The sequence below is a fragment of the Podarcis raffonei genome, chromosome 7 (assembly GCF_027172205.1).
Source record: "Podarcis raffonei isolate rPodRaf1 chromosome 7, rPodRaf1.pri, whole genome shotgun sequence".
NCBI classification, from domain to species: domain Eukaryota; kingdom Metazoa; phylum Chordata; class Lepidosauria; order Squamata; family Lacertidae; genus Podarcis; species Podarcis raffonei.
Window position 1 is genome coordinate 59,248,764 of NC_070608.1, and position 17,098 is coordinate 59,265,861.

The window sequence follows — 17,098 nt, forward strand, 5'->3', positions numbered from 1 at the left end:
TTTACAAAGAGACTGGCCTTTTGGATCAGGCCTATGCTAGCTTAATATTCTGAACATACTCATTTTTCCCCCTCAGAAGCAAGCCCTCTGAATACAGTAGTGCATGGGATTGCAGCCCTAGTTAAAGATGGGTAGACTGGAAGATTGTTTCTCTGCTACCATTGGCTTCTGTTGGGCCACTTGGGATGAAATATTTTGGTGTTCATGCCCAGCCACAGTACGCATTTCAACTAGACTGAAACCGGTTTAGTCATCCAGAATTTCCCCCCAAAATGATCTATCTGCTAAAGTAGGCCTTTGCTGACAAAAACCTAGTGTCACAATAGTCTTCAAGGTGCCACAGGGTTCTGTTGTTTTTCATGTTAATGCTCTCTTGGGACCATGGCTCCTTCATAGAATTAAAGTTCCCAGGGATCCTTGATTTGGTACTGTGACACTTAAACGTGTTTAAAACTGGCTTTAATGTGTAATGTCGGCATGCTGTCCTAATTTTCAGACATCAGTTCGTGTTAGCTTTAGCTGAGAACTGCTGCACGTTTGTCACCTGTAGGAGGGAGGATTGCTGTCTGAGCACCAGGATAATGAAGACTAAAGAGCTTTCTCCTGGACTCTTAGCATTTGCTGTTCTCTTCTTGGTCTGCATTTCCCACGGCACCCATTACTTCAGTATCTGGGCAGCAGAGACATGTTCAGAGTCATGTTAGGAAACCTTCTGTAACCCATTCCTGCCTATCTGTTGCTCCTCACTTGATGATGATGCTAAAAGCTATGTAGCAGCTTTAGAAACGCTGCGAACAGTTCTGTATGCCAAAGGGTAACTCTACTAAAAGCAGCAGGACTCCCACCCCGAAAACAAGTCACCCCCATGCAAAACAGCTCAAAACAACACATCTGATATAGGGTAATAATAGAAGAATCCCTGGCACCACTCCCTTTCTTGCAGTTTTTGGGGGCTGGATTTGGTATGCCGGGTCATCCTCTGGTGCTATCTTAGAAACTGGCCTTATTTTTAGAAAGGACATTGTATTATAACAGTGCAAGTCAGCTGACTGCTTTGTCACAGAGCTGCTGCTTTCTACATTATCGCAAGTGCCAGAGCTCTCCCTGCTGCAGTTTTCTAGTCGCAGTGCGGCAAAGCAGACGCCTAGAACCGGGCACGGAGCAGCATAGGCTTTATTATTTTGTATTAAAAAACCTTCCATCTGTTTTACTGCTGTGTACATTTTTTACCTTTGTCCAGGAGAAGCATACCACCTGGATGTGCACGTTAGCTTCAGACATTCGCAGCGTCTCTTGAACGGAGGCACGCACTGCTCGGAGCCTTTTACCTAAATTGCCTCTGACGAAGAGCGATTGGTTTTTCTGCCTTGTATGTGAACAGTTGCTTATGCCACAACGACACACACCTGCAGGAACAGGACAAAGGAGACGATACCTGTTACTGTCTGGGGCCTTTTTAACCCCCCCTTCTGTTTTGGGTTGTTGTTGTTTTTTGCAAGCGCTCTGCTGCGGAAGCCTTCTCAATATCCCAGAGTAATATATTAGTTCCTGGTCCTATAGATATAGCCACAGTTTTTCCCACCGGTTAGAGCAAAAGCTCAAGCAAGAAAGCAGACTCCCTGACCTAAATCAAGCCCAGTCCTTTTGGATGGATGCAGGGTAGCAGTCGGCTAGCAGTGTCACAGCCAGCCATCAAGTGGAGAATCTCTGGGATTGCAATCTCTTTCACTTTCAGCCTGTGAGAATCGAGTGCTCCACTTTGCTACCCAACTGCTGCTGGTTTCTGTTTTTTACATTTCTTTTCCATAAGCAGCTATTTACTTGTGGTTTTCTTTTCTCTCTCTCTTTTTTTTTAGCCTCCTAAGTGTATATTTGTGTGGATTAGTCTGTCGTGAGCACAGTCCTTGTCCGCGTCACATTGGAAGCGAGGGCACTGAAGTCAGCCTGCCTTAACAGTTGTTTCTTTCTGCGTGATGCTATGCAGCTAGAATGGGTTACATTGACAACAAAGGAAGACGCACAAAACAACACTATCTTCTGGGTTGTTGTTTCAGGAGAATATATAACTCTTCTTCAGTTGCAACACGCTCTTTTTTTTTGTATTTTGCTGTTTCTTTTTCCTTCTCTAAAGCCATCTAATCAAAGAACAGGCAACGTTGTGGATGTGGGTTTTCAAAATGCTATTGGAGGGGGGGTGGCGATGTGATGGGGGGAGAGAAAAAGACAGCTCGTGGAGAACTGTGATTTGTGGCAAGCGGCACATCCTTTGCATTCTTGCTGATTTGAAAGACTCAGGTTTTTGTTGTTTTTTTGCGAAGAGGAAGCCCTAAGGGACAAGTTCTGTAACTAAGAAAGCGATCGTAGATAAAGGAATAAAAATGACAAGCGTAAACGGAGGCTCAGAGCAGAAGAAACTGTCAGTGCCTGGATGGCAGCTTCACCCAGTCTGAATAATTATGAATAATTCATAGAACAAAATTACTCTGCTTTCACCTTTTCCACTTAAAATGGCATGATGTGAATCTCTAATAAATTTTCAAGATAAAATATAATGCCAACTTGAATCCGAAGAGCTTTTTTTCTTCCTTTTTGCAGCCAGATGCTACACGCCGATTCTTCCAGTATACCTTTCACAATTATTCCGTGAGAATCCCACTTCATCACGAAGCACCATTACCAATGAAAATTATTGTGATTACAATGGCAACAATAGAATGCCATCAAACGATTTCTAACTTACCTAATTTGCTAAGGCTGACTGCATTAGTTTCATTGCCCGGGTCTCCATGCCTGGCATCTTGGATCCATATCAGAAAGAGACAAAAGTGGTTCAGCACCTTTAACTTTGACGGCACAGGAGAAAATGCAGCCATGTGTTTCATGGTTTCAGCCATGTATGTGTTACACGCCTGCTTTTCCATCATCCTTGGCGATTTTGTTTAGCTTCTGGGCGTAGGATGGAATTCTGTTACAGGTTTGTGGATACCGTAATGCTCAAGTGCTTTAAACTGCAGGAGATTTTCAACCATATGATCTGTACAGTATATATACTTTGAATTAGATAAATCTTCCCCCCCCCCTTCCCCTCATTTGAACGGTTATCTGATTCCAATATAGAAAAGCTTTATGCTGCCGATGACAGTTATGGTTCGACTACTTAAGTATATAATCTGAAAATGGTTGCAGTCGACAAAGCAGATGAAAACTATGTATGTGGCTATGAGGATTATTATTCATTCAACTCTTATCCAGTGATTTTATAGTTATATGTTTGGTTAAACTAAAATGTTCCGACCATTTTGGGAGGGGGGTTTGAAATTAATCAACTAGGCAGCAATATAAGTAGTGCATTTTTTTCTTCAGGGGGCACTCAAGGGTACGCAATACCAGCACCTCTTTTTGTTGTTGTTAAAAAGTGCTGCACTTACTGTAGAAGCTTCATGGTGAGTGCCAGCACCTCTTTTTCTAGAAAGAAAGCACTGAATATAAGACATTATCAAAACATGCTAATATTCTGAATGGGCTCTTTTGGTACTAAATTTCAGTACTAGCCATTACTATGGAGAGACAGAGGATTTGAGTGACAGTTGGTTCCTAACAGGGCAATGCCTAACTCAGAAGTAAGCCCTGTTGAGTTCAGTGGGGGTTACTCTCATGTAAAACTACAGGACTGCATCCAAAAGTGGAATTCAAGACTGTCACTATGTGTTCAGATACAGACAGATTCTGAATGCACTTGAAATAGTAAGGGGAGCTAGAATATATTAGGGTTGAAAATCTGCACTGAGGTGCAAATACTGTTAATTTGAGTAAATGCATTAAAAAAAATTCATTCTCGTCAGCAGATTCAAAGAACATTTAAAAGGTGCTTTTTATAAAAGCAAAAGTATGCAGTAGTTCTTTTCAACTGCAAGACTTCTTAATTATGCACTAACTTGCCATAGTGGTAGAGATGTCATCTATTGGCATACTTGACTACTATTGCAAAAGCATATTTAACAAAATACACAAAATACATTTTTATAATAAGATTTTTAAATGTTATATTTTGCATTTAATTTACATAAACTGTTTTTGTTTGTTGATGGAGTGCTTCTCCTTGCATTTTTAGCTTCCACAGTGTTTTAGCTGAAAGTTTGACAAATTTTTTGCATGGTACCACTGTATATATGAAAGGTACGGTCAGCACCACCCACAAGCCATTTAAGGCTGCTGCCTACCAAAAGTCCACATCATTGCGTGAAAATATGTGGTCTTCAGTAATTTGTGCAATCCAATCTGATTCAGATATAAATTTCCATGTTTATATATCTGCTGTGTTTAATTGGTATATCATTTAACCCTTTATTGCATTCTGCATTTGGCAACGGATTCGGAAGAGTTCCTTGCAGGCTGTTACTAGTAGAAAAAAAAGCAAACTTACAGAATTACTTGAATTGCCGCAGTGCAAACAGTCGCTTGCGCTGCAGTCCCTGACAAGTGAGCAAGAGCCATTTTCCTCATGAGGCAGGCACTAGGAAAAGAAACAGCATTCAGAGTTGGACTGCAGTGGCTAGGATGCTCAAATGGTCCTTAGAATATCACATATCAGAACTCTCAAAGGCTCCACCTCCTCCTCTGCTAGTTTCAGGGAAGCTCGGCTGCCCTTAACACTTTCAGTGCTTGACATTCTGGTACTAGGTCTGGAGCTTCTTTGTGATGGCTAGCACCCAAACTCTTATTTGTGGCATTGCACCAGTAGAGGAGGGCATTGTGCCTGGTCCTACGCACCTCTGGAGCAGTGATTGGATGGACAGAATGTGGCTGCGGAGGCACGGGATTGGCTTATTTCCATAATCCGTATCAGGAATAGTAGCTCTTCAGGCTTGTGGGATCTGCTTTTTGTTTGTCTGGCATATAAGACAGATGCTCGGCCTCTGAGCTACACTCCTTGCCGGTTGTTGAGAGCCTACTGCATCAAGCAAAAGACCTCCCCTACCCTAGCATCTTGTTCTCACGGTAGACAATCGGATGCCTATAGGAAGCCCACAAGCAGGGCATGAACGCAACACAGCTATCTCCATTTATGGTCTCCCACAACTGCTATTCAGAGGCACACCACCTCTGATACAGTCCTCACATAAGGAGGCTGAGCTTAGGGACAAAGTTACATATTTTTATTAGATGATCAGCAATCTGATATTGATGCCATTTCGTCCCAATTATGAGTTTGTTTTAAATTTGTCAGTAAAGCCTAAAACAGGGGTCAGCAAACTTTTTCAGCAGGGGGCCGGTCCACTGTCCCTCAGACCTTGTGGGGGCCCCGATTATATTTTTTGGGGAAAAAAGAATGAATTCCTATGCCCCACAAATAACCCAGAGATGCATTTTAAATAAAAGGACACATTCTACTCATGTAAAAACACGCTGATTCCCAGACCGTCCGCGAGCCAGATTTAGAAGGCGATTGGGCCGGATCCAGCCCCCGGGCCTTAGTTTGCCTGCCTATGGCCTAAAACATTGTCTCTTGTGGCTTTGATTTCCCTTAGTTCCTCAGACTGCTTTCCTGGGTAAGCTTGTGCTCCATACTTTTAAGTGGCCATTGCCAGTGGGTTTAATGTAGCTATAACGAGCACAGGGGACGAAACGGGAGTTCCATAGGACCCATAGACCAAAGGCTAAGGGGCTGAGCAGTGACTCAGCACCACCTTCTGGAACTTGCCTTTCAAATAGTGCTGAAGCCGTCACAAAACCATCTGTAACCCAGGTAGAGAATCCAGAGGTTACCAGAGTAGGTGGCGTTGAAAGACACAGAGCAATCCTGCAGAAATGACGATGCCACGCTCCCCCTATGCAGTTTCCAGTGCAGGTCATCTGTCAGTGCAGATTCAGTCCCCGAACAAAGCCGTCTTCCCAACTGGAATGGATACATACTATCCAAGAACCTACCATTTGCTTAAACATCTTGCACACAGAGAAAGGGACAGTAGAAACTGGCTGATAATTATCCAGGACAGAAGGCTCTAGGACAGGCTTCCCCAACCTGGTGCGCTTCAGATATGTCATACTACATGTGCCATCATACCTGACCATTGGCCATGCTGACTGGGCTGATGGGAGTTGTAGTTCAAAGTATCTGGAAGATGCAATGTTAAGGAAGGCTGGCCTAGGAATTGACGGATGTGCCAATGCAGATGCTTAAGATCAGGGTGTCAGCTTTTTTTTTAAGCATTTCACTTCCCACTCAACTAGTTTATCATGTGTAAAACTGGAATTTCTGCAAGTAATTTAAGTTGAGCATATGTTCCAAATAACAAACATATATTTCCAAGGATTCACAAGTTAACAATTAATGGGTCTAATATAATACACAAGTCGTATTTTTTTAAAAAAGGAGTGAGATTAAATTAATATCCTTTTGACATTTGTGGTTCATGTGGACATGCATCAGGATATTAAAAGCATACAGGGGAAGGAATTCAATGTTGTGCTATGTCAATCGTTCCATCAGGCCGAGCTTTTCTTTCCGCTTGCCAAGTGGAACAGTCCCCCTCTCCTTCCCCCATATTCTGTTCTGGGGGTTCTCCCAACTGCCCTAGAGCCAGTTTTGGGGGGCACGGGGAGCAGAGGGTGGGAGCCGCACTCCACAAGCAGAAGCCCACAACACTCTAAATTATTGAGGATCCTATATCATCATCATCATCATCATCATCATTTACTCTTAATGGAGAAATGCTTTCATTCTTTAGGGCAGTGGTTTTCAACCAGTGTGCTATGGCACCCTGGGGTGATGGTCATGGGTGCCATGAGCAGCACTGAGCCCCCATCCCTCCTTCCTTCCCTCCCTCCTCTGATAAAAATAACCCCCATTGCTTCCAATATAAGTCGGAAACTCCCTACTCAAGCAGACCAAAGAGCTGCGTTTCTTTACTTTTTTCATGTATCTCTGGGCTATGTGATGCTGTCATCTGTCCATCCATGGTCATCTATCATGGATGCTTTACTTGAGATTCCTGTATTGCAGGAGGTTGGACTAGGTGATCCTTGGAATCCCTTTCAATCCTATCATTCTGTATGCATATTGATTTATACTAGGCATAGGAAAACTCCGGCCCTCCACATGTTTGGGGCTACAATTCCCATCATCCCTAGGTAACAGGACCAGTGGTCAGAGATGGTGGGAATTGTAGTCTCAAACATCTGGAGGGCCAGGGTTTGCCTATGCCTGATTTACACCCAGCCCTAACGCTATTTACAGTTTCACTCAGTGGCTTTGTATAGATGTTGAAACATTTTGGGTGAGAAGATGGGCTCCTTTGACAGCTGTTGCTAGGTAAACCAACTGTGGGGTAGGGGAGCTGGTGGGATATCAACATAGAAAGGGGTCCACCAGAGAACACTTTGCCAAGGTGGAGCCAACATAGAGACAGCCCTGTATGAACTATATAGTCACAGAAACTAGTGTAACTCTAATAGCGTAGTGTAGTGTAACTCTAATAGTAACTGTGCAAGCTATTGATACATGTTGTTTTTTTAATTAAAGTTATATTCTAGTAAAGTATTTATTAAAATTGTAATTCTAGTAAAGTATTATTAAAGTAATATTTAAGCAAAGTTGTAGCCTGGTCCTAACCATGTTTTCCCTAAATCAAATCTAATTGATTTCAGCAGCATTCCAACTTAACATATTTCGGACTGGAGTCATAATCATATTTTCTTTAGGAAAAAAATGTTCCTAATTTCCAAAACAGAGCTTTGCTTAGTATGTTTTCATGAGTAGTGATGTCAAGGTAAATGTTTGCAAAAGCAAAAGGTTGGTGCAGACCCAAACACTAGTCCCCTTGTAACTTCTTATAGGAGACCAGGAGCCAGCAACTGGTTTGCAAGGTCCCTTGGCTGGCTTTAAGAGGAAACTGGCACTACAACTGCATGTGCCATGTGACTTACCTTTACTTTTCCGGGTAACAATACTGAGCACTGTTCCAAATTGTCAGTCTTGTTTCATTTCAGTTTGAGAGAGGTGATTGATTATTTTTATTTTATCTATAATAGCATTTATAGAAAGCATAGCAGCCACTGGGGATTTTTTTTTTCTTAAGCCACTCATTCCTTTACAAACCTCTACTTAATAGGACAGACTTTTACATGTGGGCGGCGGAGGGCAGGGAGTTGTGCATGGAAGTTTCTTATAACTTATTTCATAACAAACATGCTTCTTTTTGGAACGCTAGCTTATTAGGACATGTCTAGTCCAGGCCAGCTGTGATGTGCACACAGCCAAGGTCAGCTTCCTTGGGTGTGTAAGAGAAAAACAGTGCAAGAACTAGCCTTAGCACAATTGATCTTCTTCATACATATACTCTCATAGATAATTTTGATAATTTAATTGCAAACGTTAGCACAACTGAACACAAATGGGGGAAACGGGATCATGCTGACAAGCCCTGACTTAGTCTATGCAAATACCTTTGTACATAAAAAACTGTATGCCCATAAATTCTGGTATATGCAGGTGGGTTCCTGTCTGACATACTGCTTGAATGTACATAGGAACCATGCAAAAAGGTCAAGGGACACAACTTGTTGCTGGGATCCCATTCTCCCCCTGCCCAAGTACTGTACATTCGTTGTACACACACCCAGTCAAGAGAACAAGTGCTGTTGTTTCCTCAGCTTAGCGTATGAGGCTGCCTATGAGAGAGGCATATCTAGTCTACATAGCATCCTGTTTACCACAGTGGCCAACCAGATGCCTGTTGGAAGCCCGAAGGAGGGCATGAAAGCTCTTTAGCAGCTGATAACCCATAGCATTTTGCCTCTGATGCTGGAGAAAATATATGACCAACATGGCTAGCAGCCATGGATAGCCTTATCTTCCATGAATTTGTTCCATCTTTTAAAGCTGTCCAAGTTGGTGGCCTTTGCTGCACCTTGAGGCATCAAGTTCCATTCTATGTGCTGTGTGAAGAACGGCTTCCTTTCAGAAATTCTCCCACCATTCAACCTCTTTGACCACCCTGGGTTCTATCTAGTATTATTGGGTTTCAATATCCAGTTGTCCAAGGTCCCCCACATTAGCTGCTGTAGGATCGGCGCATAGAAAGAGGGGAGGTTCATGACAATGTTGCTTGATGCTGATGTTGTTGTAGATGGTTCGAAGTGTGGCAAACAATCATTTGTTATTTCCCCACAGTGAGTGCAGCGTGTGACAGGTCTGTAAGAATTCTGTAATTGACTCTCAGGTGTGTGGTCTCAGCTCGATGGGTCTGGCAGTAGGAGCCGTACTGTATTTTTCAAAATTTAATTTTGCCTTTCTTTTGTGTGGCATGCTGCCCTTTTTTTTTTGTTATGAATGGTGTTATTACAACGGCAATAACCAGATGCCTCAGCAGGCATATTTTCATTATGCTACTATTGTTTATACGTGAGCAGGATTTTAAAGCTCTGTTTTACACTGTAGTGTCTGTTTCCCCTTCCTCCTTTTAAGTTTGATATGATTTCTCACTGTGGGCCATTTATTATTGATAGGACAAAGTGAAGTGACTGGAGGAGCCCTTATGAAGACGGCAGGGGAAACGCTGGAGAAGCTCGGAGCTAGACCAAGGTAAAGTCTGAATTGGATTTCATGTGTGAAGAACCTTTTGAACACCTAGGACAAGTGCTGTGCTATATAAATGACTCAGGGACTTGAGCACTATTCCTATGAATACCAGTTCCTGGGAATCATAGAATTGTAGAGTTGGAAGGGACCCCAAGGGTCATCTAGTCCAACCCCCTGCAATGCAGGGATCTCAGCTAAAGCACCCATGACAGATGGCCACGCTTAAAAACCTCCAAGGAAGGAGAGTCCACAACCTCCCGAAGGAGATCGTTCCACTCTTACAAGAGTGCCATTGCACCAAACTCATGCTTTCAGGCTTCCCGTAAGGCATTTGGTTGGCCACAGTAACAACACAACACTGAGACAGATGGGCCTTTGGCCAGATCCAGCACGGTTCCCCAGATGTTTTTGAGAATCGCTACTGGGCACTTTCAAAGGTCTGATATTGATACTGTGTTTGGTATTAGCTGTTTCCTCAAGTCTCAAAAATGAATCAAATCATTACCAGCTCAGCAGCAGTTTAAGAAGTGAAGGTCAGAAACGCAATGCCTCCTAAGCCCTACTTGGGTGCTCTGCTTGCATGTAAAACCTACAAGCTAGCACAGAGAGTGGGGACGAGTGTGCTAAATTTTCCCCACCCCCCAATCGCCTGCCAACCAATGGAGGGTGGAAGTTTGAAGCAGAGAACCTCTTCTATGTGTAGAGTCTCCCCATGTGATTTAGAATGTCAGTTTTGCAGCAGAAAATTCTGATTGTATTATGAGTTGCATGTCTGCCCGAGACTTGTTTTATCCAAGAGAGAAATACTGGCCATTAAACTGCAGTTTATTCAAAAAGGGGAAATTCTCCCGGAATATGATCCACTTTACATGTTATCCTTGCAAATATGCTAGGAAATCAAACGTCCATCTGGCTGAGATCCTGGAGAGCCTCTACGGGGTAGATATTACTAGGCTAGAAAGATGAATAGTTTGATCTCTTAATAATGCAACTTCCTGTGTTCCCTGGGAGTACTGTGCTCCTTGTGGCCAGCCTGGGCCTGTCAGGAAACAATTTTGCACTAGTGGTAGCTTCTAAACTGCATCCTCAAGGCATTCCAGTGTAGGGTTCATCCACACTTTGCTTGTCCCACGCTCAGAAAGCATGGCTCTGAGTGGTTTTCCATTAGCCCCACTGCATTCTCTGGAAAAACCTGCTCTTTACTGCCGAATCGGAGCAAATGTCAGTTTGTGGAAAACCCGATGGACATTTGTTCCAATTCAGCAGCAAGGAGCAGGTTTCCCTTGGGCAAAGTGGCAGGACAAACAAAAGTGTGGACTAGAGCTCATGGAGTGCAGTGGTAAGTGTGACATTACTCACACCAAATCCTTTTCTGAGAGAAGCAGGTAAGTTGGTGCAGCATAAAAGGCTTAGCTCTGTGCAGGGATCTGATTCTTGGCTCAACATTCTGCTCTGTTGCTTAGGTTTCTCAATCGCACACTTTTCCCTATATACATTGCTCGCTTGGTAGGGAATTTGCATAGTGTGGTCACTGAGTTGTTAGCAGTTACCACATGATGCTTTTAAGAGTGTCCATGTGAGGACCATAGCATATTTGCTCTTTTCAATCTCTTTACTTCTAGAACAACCACATCTTTTTTCAAAAACAAGAAGCCTTGATTTATAGTACTAAAGAAAATGGAAAGTGACACAGAGACACAGAAAAAAAAACCCCTGCAGGAGGAAGTATTAAAACATGCTAAAACACACACCCCTCCCTGGCCCCAAATCCTTTTTTATTCATATTTTCAGGAACAACCATCTCTACAGGGTACCTAAAAGATAATAATGTACTGGAAGTTCTCTGAGTTCCTTCCCTGGATCAGCACAGAGCAGTGCGCTATAGATTTTGATTGCTTACTGAGCACTTCTTAACTGCGGTGTTATTTTAACCTAGGGCATTATACTGCCTAACCTTGTTGTGTTGGTTAATTATATTTCTTTCCTTTCTAGGAATGTAAGTTTACTCTGTCTTGATTATGCCAGACCGCAAATCCTTGAAAGGCATATATACTGTAGCTCTGGGGGTGGAAAGGGCCAGTTGGGCTTAAGCCATCTCTGGGAAAGCTCCACCATCGTTTGTTATTAAACTGGCCAAATTCCCTTTTGTTCCCACATTAACAGCTCGCCTGCGGTGCCTCTAGCCTTGACGTTGCTTTTTAGTTGCACGCTAAATTTCAGCGATTGAAAGAAATTTGGCCCTTCCCATGTTCAATTGGGAGGAAGGGAGTGAAAGAGAGAAATAACAGTGTATCTGATTAATTCTAAATTCTATACACCAGCAATAAAAACATCAGTAAAAACTGCAAGCTATTGCCCCAAATTATATCCACCTAATCCATCCTGATAATGTTTCCCATTGGCCAAAGGAAACAAAGTTTGGTAGCCTTAATTTTTGTCCTCCCCTCTCCTGCTTCTAGGGGATGGATTTTGCTTGTTTTGTGTAAACTGCGCAATTTAAGTCAGCTCTAGAAACCAATAAAGATGAAACATACAACACTCCAGTGAAGTCATTTGGGAATATTGAATCCAGTAATGTTAACCTGTGCCTGGAAATCCATATGGAGAAAAGGTACTGTGGAAGGAGGAGATGTGAAATGTTTAGACGCCATTTCCCATTGTTAAAACTGTGTGTGTTTTTGTGCTTTTTGCCAGCCTACCACTGCGCAATCTGTCTCCCTTAGGATGTTGCTGGACTGTGAATCTGATCATCCCTGTTGCTGGCTGGGGCTGATGGGATTTGTAGTTCCACATCCGGAGGGTTGTCACAAGTGCCGCCACAGCACTCCACTCTAAAATAAAAGGCAGTGTCCTCCCCTTAATTTAAAAAGGGACCATATTTCTGGCATCACTGCCAGAAGATCACTGCTCTTGCTGACAAGCCTTCACTGGAATGTGGCCAGTGAAAGGCAATGAATGAAAAGGTCACTAATGTCAGGGACACAAAACTGTTAGGCCACAAATTATAAGCCCTATGGGCTGTCATGCTTTCTGAGCCTTGGGGCCATGTCACGCTACAGTCGGAGCTGTTGTGTTCAAGATAGGGTGTTCAGTAGGCTCATGAATCAGAAAGATCACTATGGTACTCTAATCCTGACTATCTTCACCAACATCATAGCAACATTGCTGCTACAAGCAAATTTATTTCATTGACAAGTGGGGCCTCCAGCACAGCGTTGTGAAGAGGGGAGGTCCTGTTCAGGGCTCTAATCAGACCAGAATAGGCAAATTGTGGTCCTGGTCAGGCCTCTTAGCTCAATTGGTAAAGCATGAGACTCAGGGTCATGAGTTTGAGCCCCATGTTGAGTGAAAGATTCCTGCACTGCAGGGAGTTGGACTAGATGATCCCTGTGGTCCCTTCCAACTGATTCTAAGAATTCTGATGTGCTATGTAAATTTAGAAGGCTCCTAGGCCCAAACATGAGCTTTTATAGTGCTTTAACAGGGTGGGGAGATCAGTTATGGAGAACGAAGTAGGCTCATACGAGTGTTTGTGTGTATTATGTGTTTTTTTAATTTCACGTCTTCCAAACACTAATATCTCCCCTTGTCTAACCTGAATATTTACTCTAAACTGTGATGGGTCTGAACAGGTTAATTCCCTCATATTACTAGATATGCAGGGAGGAAGCTATGTTACACATAGTCAAGAGTAGTTTAAAGGTGCTAATGGGTGGTTGCTTTTTAGAAATACAAACCTGGAACCTCACTGCATTTTAAGACTGGGCGATATATCAATATATCGTCCCAAACCGGTTTGAAGTGATATTGAACCGTGATACTGTTTTTATAATTTTTGACCTGGCAATACATCAGAAATCATGGTGTGTGTGCAGGAAAAGCCAATGCCTGTACATAGCTCCATCCTTATATTGGATATTGTGATATATCACTATATCACAGTGTTTAGCTGGTGATGTATCACGATGTTGAAAACCAGGTATCGTCCAGTTCTACTGCATATGTACATTCTCCCTGCCGTGAGAATCATGATTTACCACCATGGTTTTTATTATACTTAATTGTGTTGAACCTTCAAAAAAGGTTATCTGTTTTAGTGAGTATCTGAGTTACATTCTCACTAATGATTTTTTACTGCCATGGTATTTTCATGAAGAAAGTAATAGAAATAAATCAATTGCCTTTTTCCTGTTTTTTGGGTGGCGGGCACCATCAAGTGGAAGTTATGATATAACTGAAGCTGCCTAATACCAGGTCAGTCTATTTGTTCTCCTGGCCCTGTGTTGCTTATTCTGACTGGTAATAGCTGTCTCCAGCAGAGATCTTTTGCTTTAGAAGTGCTTAAAACTTTGAATTGGAGTGTTGTTGCCTGTTGCATTGTGAAGATCATAGCAGTTTCGGAATTCTACAACAGCGTAACAAAGCACATCTTGTTTGATTGATGGAAGAAAAATAAGAACCTATACTTCAAAGGTCTGGTGTTTAGGAGGCTTTCCCCATATAATCAGGTGAGAAGGGCATCCAAAGAGAAAAGCTCCAGTTTTATATTGCAATTAGACGATTCGAATTAAGTTGAGTTTGTTTTTAAAGATTAAGACAATGCACTTTGATGAAGGTTTTATTAGTGAAGATGAACCGTACTCAAAAGGAAAGAGCATATCACTGCAGTCTGCCTAGCACTTCAGTGATGTTTCCTAAATTAATCTGAAAATAGCTCTTGAGGCAGCGTGTAAAGATTATTAAGCATGAGGTTTTTATGTATGCAGAAAATTTGCTTTTGCATGATTACACTCTTAAAATGTTAATGCATGAGCGAGAAAATTGTGTTCCTTAATCTCTAAGAAATTTGTTTCTCAAAAGAAGCTCTTAGCTTTTTCTGTGCTTGGTTTATTAGGTGCTGAAAGCATGGTTCAACTTTGCGAACGACTGTATATTAATAATGAACTAATTTATGCCTTAAATGCAATCACTGTATTGAGTAGCATCTTAAATATATATTGGGATTCTTACCCATGATGGGGGGAAAGGTGGATAGCATGAGAACCCAAGTTCAGTGCATCTTTCATCCGATGTTGATTTCCACCCCTTTAAGCCGCACTGAAATTTCTCCCTGCTTTATTAAATCATGAGTGCACAGATTTTAGCATTAGCCTAGCTAATTAACTTCTTAAAATTGTGTCGTTTCAGGAATTTGAGGAGAAGGCTCAAAAGGTCTAAATACGGAATGAACGCAGCAAAAGTTGGTTGGTAAGCAGCAGAACCCCCAAAGGATGAAAGTCACTTACCACTAGTAGGGATTATAAACATGTAGGTTGGAAGAGGCTCACCTGTTTTCTTTTTAAAAATGATGAACAGGTATTCCTTTTCAGAAGAGTCAAATCTTCCAGAAATTCCTTTCCCCAAACACAACCATCTACAAAGGGCAGAGATAACAAAACAGGTAAGATAAGGGGTGGCACCCAATGATGCCACTTTCTGCGGAAGGAATCTGTCAGCAGAAGAGGGTTAGAATAGGGTTGCCATATATGTCTTGGCGCTGTGGTCTAAACCACAGAGCCTAGGGCTTGCTGATCGAAAGGTTGGCGGTTCGAATCCCCGCCACGGGGTGAGCTCCCATTGCTCAGTCCCTGCTCCTGCCAACCTAGCAGTTCGAAAGCACGTTAAAGTGCAAGTAGATAAATAGGTACCGCTCCGGCGGGAAGGTAAATGGCGTTTCTGTGCGCTGCTCTGGTTCGCCAGAAGCTGTACACCGGCTCCCTCGGCCAATAAAGCAAGATGAGCGCTGCAATCCCAGAGTCGTCCTTGACTAGACCTAATGGTCAGGGGTCCCTTTACCCTTTACACGTCTTGAATTTGCAAAAAAAGAAAAGAAAACCTCAACAACTTTATTAGAAGCAGATTTCAATGGTCCCCTCTCCTCCCTGCAGTGCCCTGTGTACTTTCAAATCTCTTCCAGAGGGTAGCTGACCCTCCAGAAAAAGATTTAGGAGTTGGGGCATGGGATGCTACAGGGCGTGATTGCCAAAAATTGCTCTCTGCTTGTTCTGCTGATGGATTCCTACTGTCAGCAGAGAGTCACCATTGGATGCCATCCACAATCATTCATTTGGATTAACCAATTATGATGATGATGATGATGATAATGATAATAATAATAATAATAATAATAATAATAATAATAATAATAAAAAAGATTGCTTTTTTTGTTTTGTTTTGTTTCAGATGAGCTAGGCAGTGGCAGATTGCTCAAGCAGTAAACCACTTCTAAGTGCCATGCTTGGCTTCCCAGAGACATCTGGGAATGCTGGACTTTGGTCTGTCCCAGTGTGGTTCTTACCTATGGTTGTGATAAGGTATTATTTGCATTTTAAGGCCATGGAAGTATATGTTGTTGCCATTATTATTATTATTATTATTATTATTTCTGCCATTATACAGTTTCCTTACCACTCAGTGACTCCTAAAGCAGCTGACGGTCAATGAAATACAAAAACCAAATCAATTATTAACACCGCACAACAAAACAGCAACTCGAAGCTATAAACATCAAAGGAGGAATCATTAAACAACAGAGTTTCCCTGCTCTTCAAATCTCCAGCCAAAAGCATATTTAACTGGAAAATGCAGTAGCAAAATAGTTTAACAATTTGGCCCAATACCAATTTGTAAACTAAAAGCCTGTGGCCTCAGTCCTGTAGTTCGCTTATTCTGAGTTTCATTTGATTTTTTTTAAACTCCAAAGACAGCAGGTATGCAAGCGCTTAGTCAGTACAAAAATGTTTAGGCTCTTCTTCATTCATGTAGTGTTGGATCCAGAGCAAATTTGTTATGCTTTGTTCCCATAGAAGTCAATGCAACTTGGGCTACAGACCTACACATAGGGACTGTAATTACCTGAGAGTGTTTGACTTGTTTCTGCACAGACTTATAAGGCTGCACTGCTAAGTTAATAATCAGTAACATTACACACTGATTTCAGTGGCGCCTAACTGCTACTAATTTGGTCTGGTTCTTCTCCACACTTCCATTTCTCCCATGATTTCTACTCATGGGTCCAAGAGGTGTGTTTTGTCCTACCATTTGTTCAAATTCAGCAATAAACAGTGGGGTTTGTACCTCTGGCTAGAAAGCACAGAACAAATGGAAATGCAGAAGAGCTCACTGGGAGGGGGCATAGAAATACTCAATTTTAGCCGGCAAAATATTTTTAGTGTGCCAAAAGGCTGTGTATACATTCCCATTTACTCTGCAGGCAGTGTGCTGGTTTGGGAAGCAGTGTACACATGGGATTAGCCGCAGTCCATATCTAGCTGGTAGCTATCCTGTTGTTGCTTATGAAATGCTGCATTTTGATGCATTTTCCTCTAAACCAGCTTTGATCCTAACTGAGAAAAAGAATGACACAGCTGTGTTTTAAGCAGGCAACATGTTATAGTGTGTTGGGGACCATTTCAAACATTTCCGTTCTTCTTCCCTGGAGATAAACAGAGTGCATAACATCACTACTGCATACTGGAC

General features: G+C 42.3%; 1 long non-coding RNA gene across 1 annotated transcript; it reads left to right on the forward strand.

The window, feature by feature from the left end:
* The first annotated feature begins 1,081 nt into the window (after positions 1-1,081).
* On the forward strand, positions 1,082-16,306 carry LOC128417725 (uncharacterized). Its single transcript, XR_008331531.1, has 4 exons — positions 1,082-2,974; positions 9,508-9,583; positions 14,768-14,827; positions 15,803-16,306. It is a non-coding gene; the product is annotated as an uncharacterized LOC128417725 (long non-coding RNA).
* Positions 16,307-17,098: the final 792 nt, after the last annotated feature.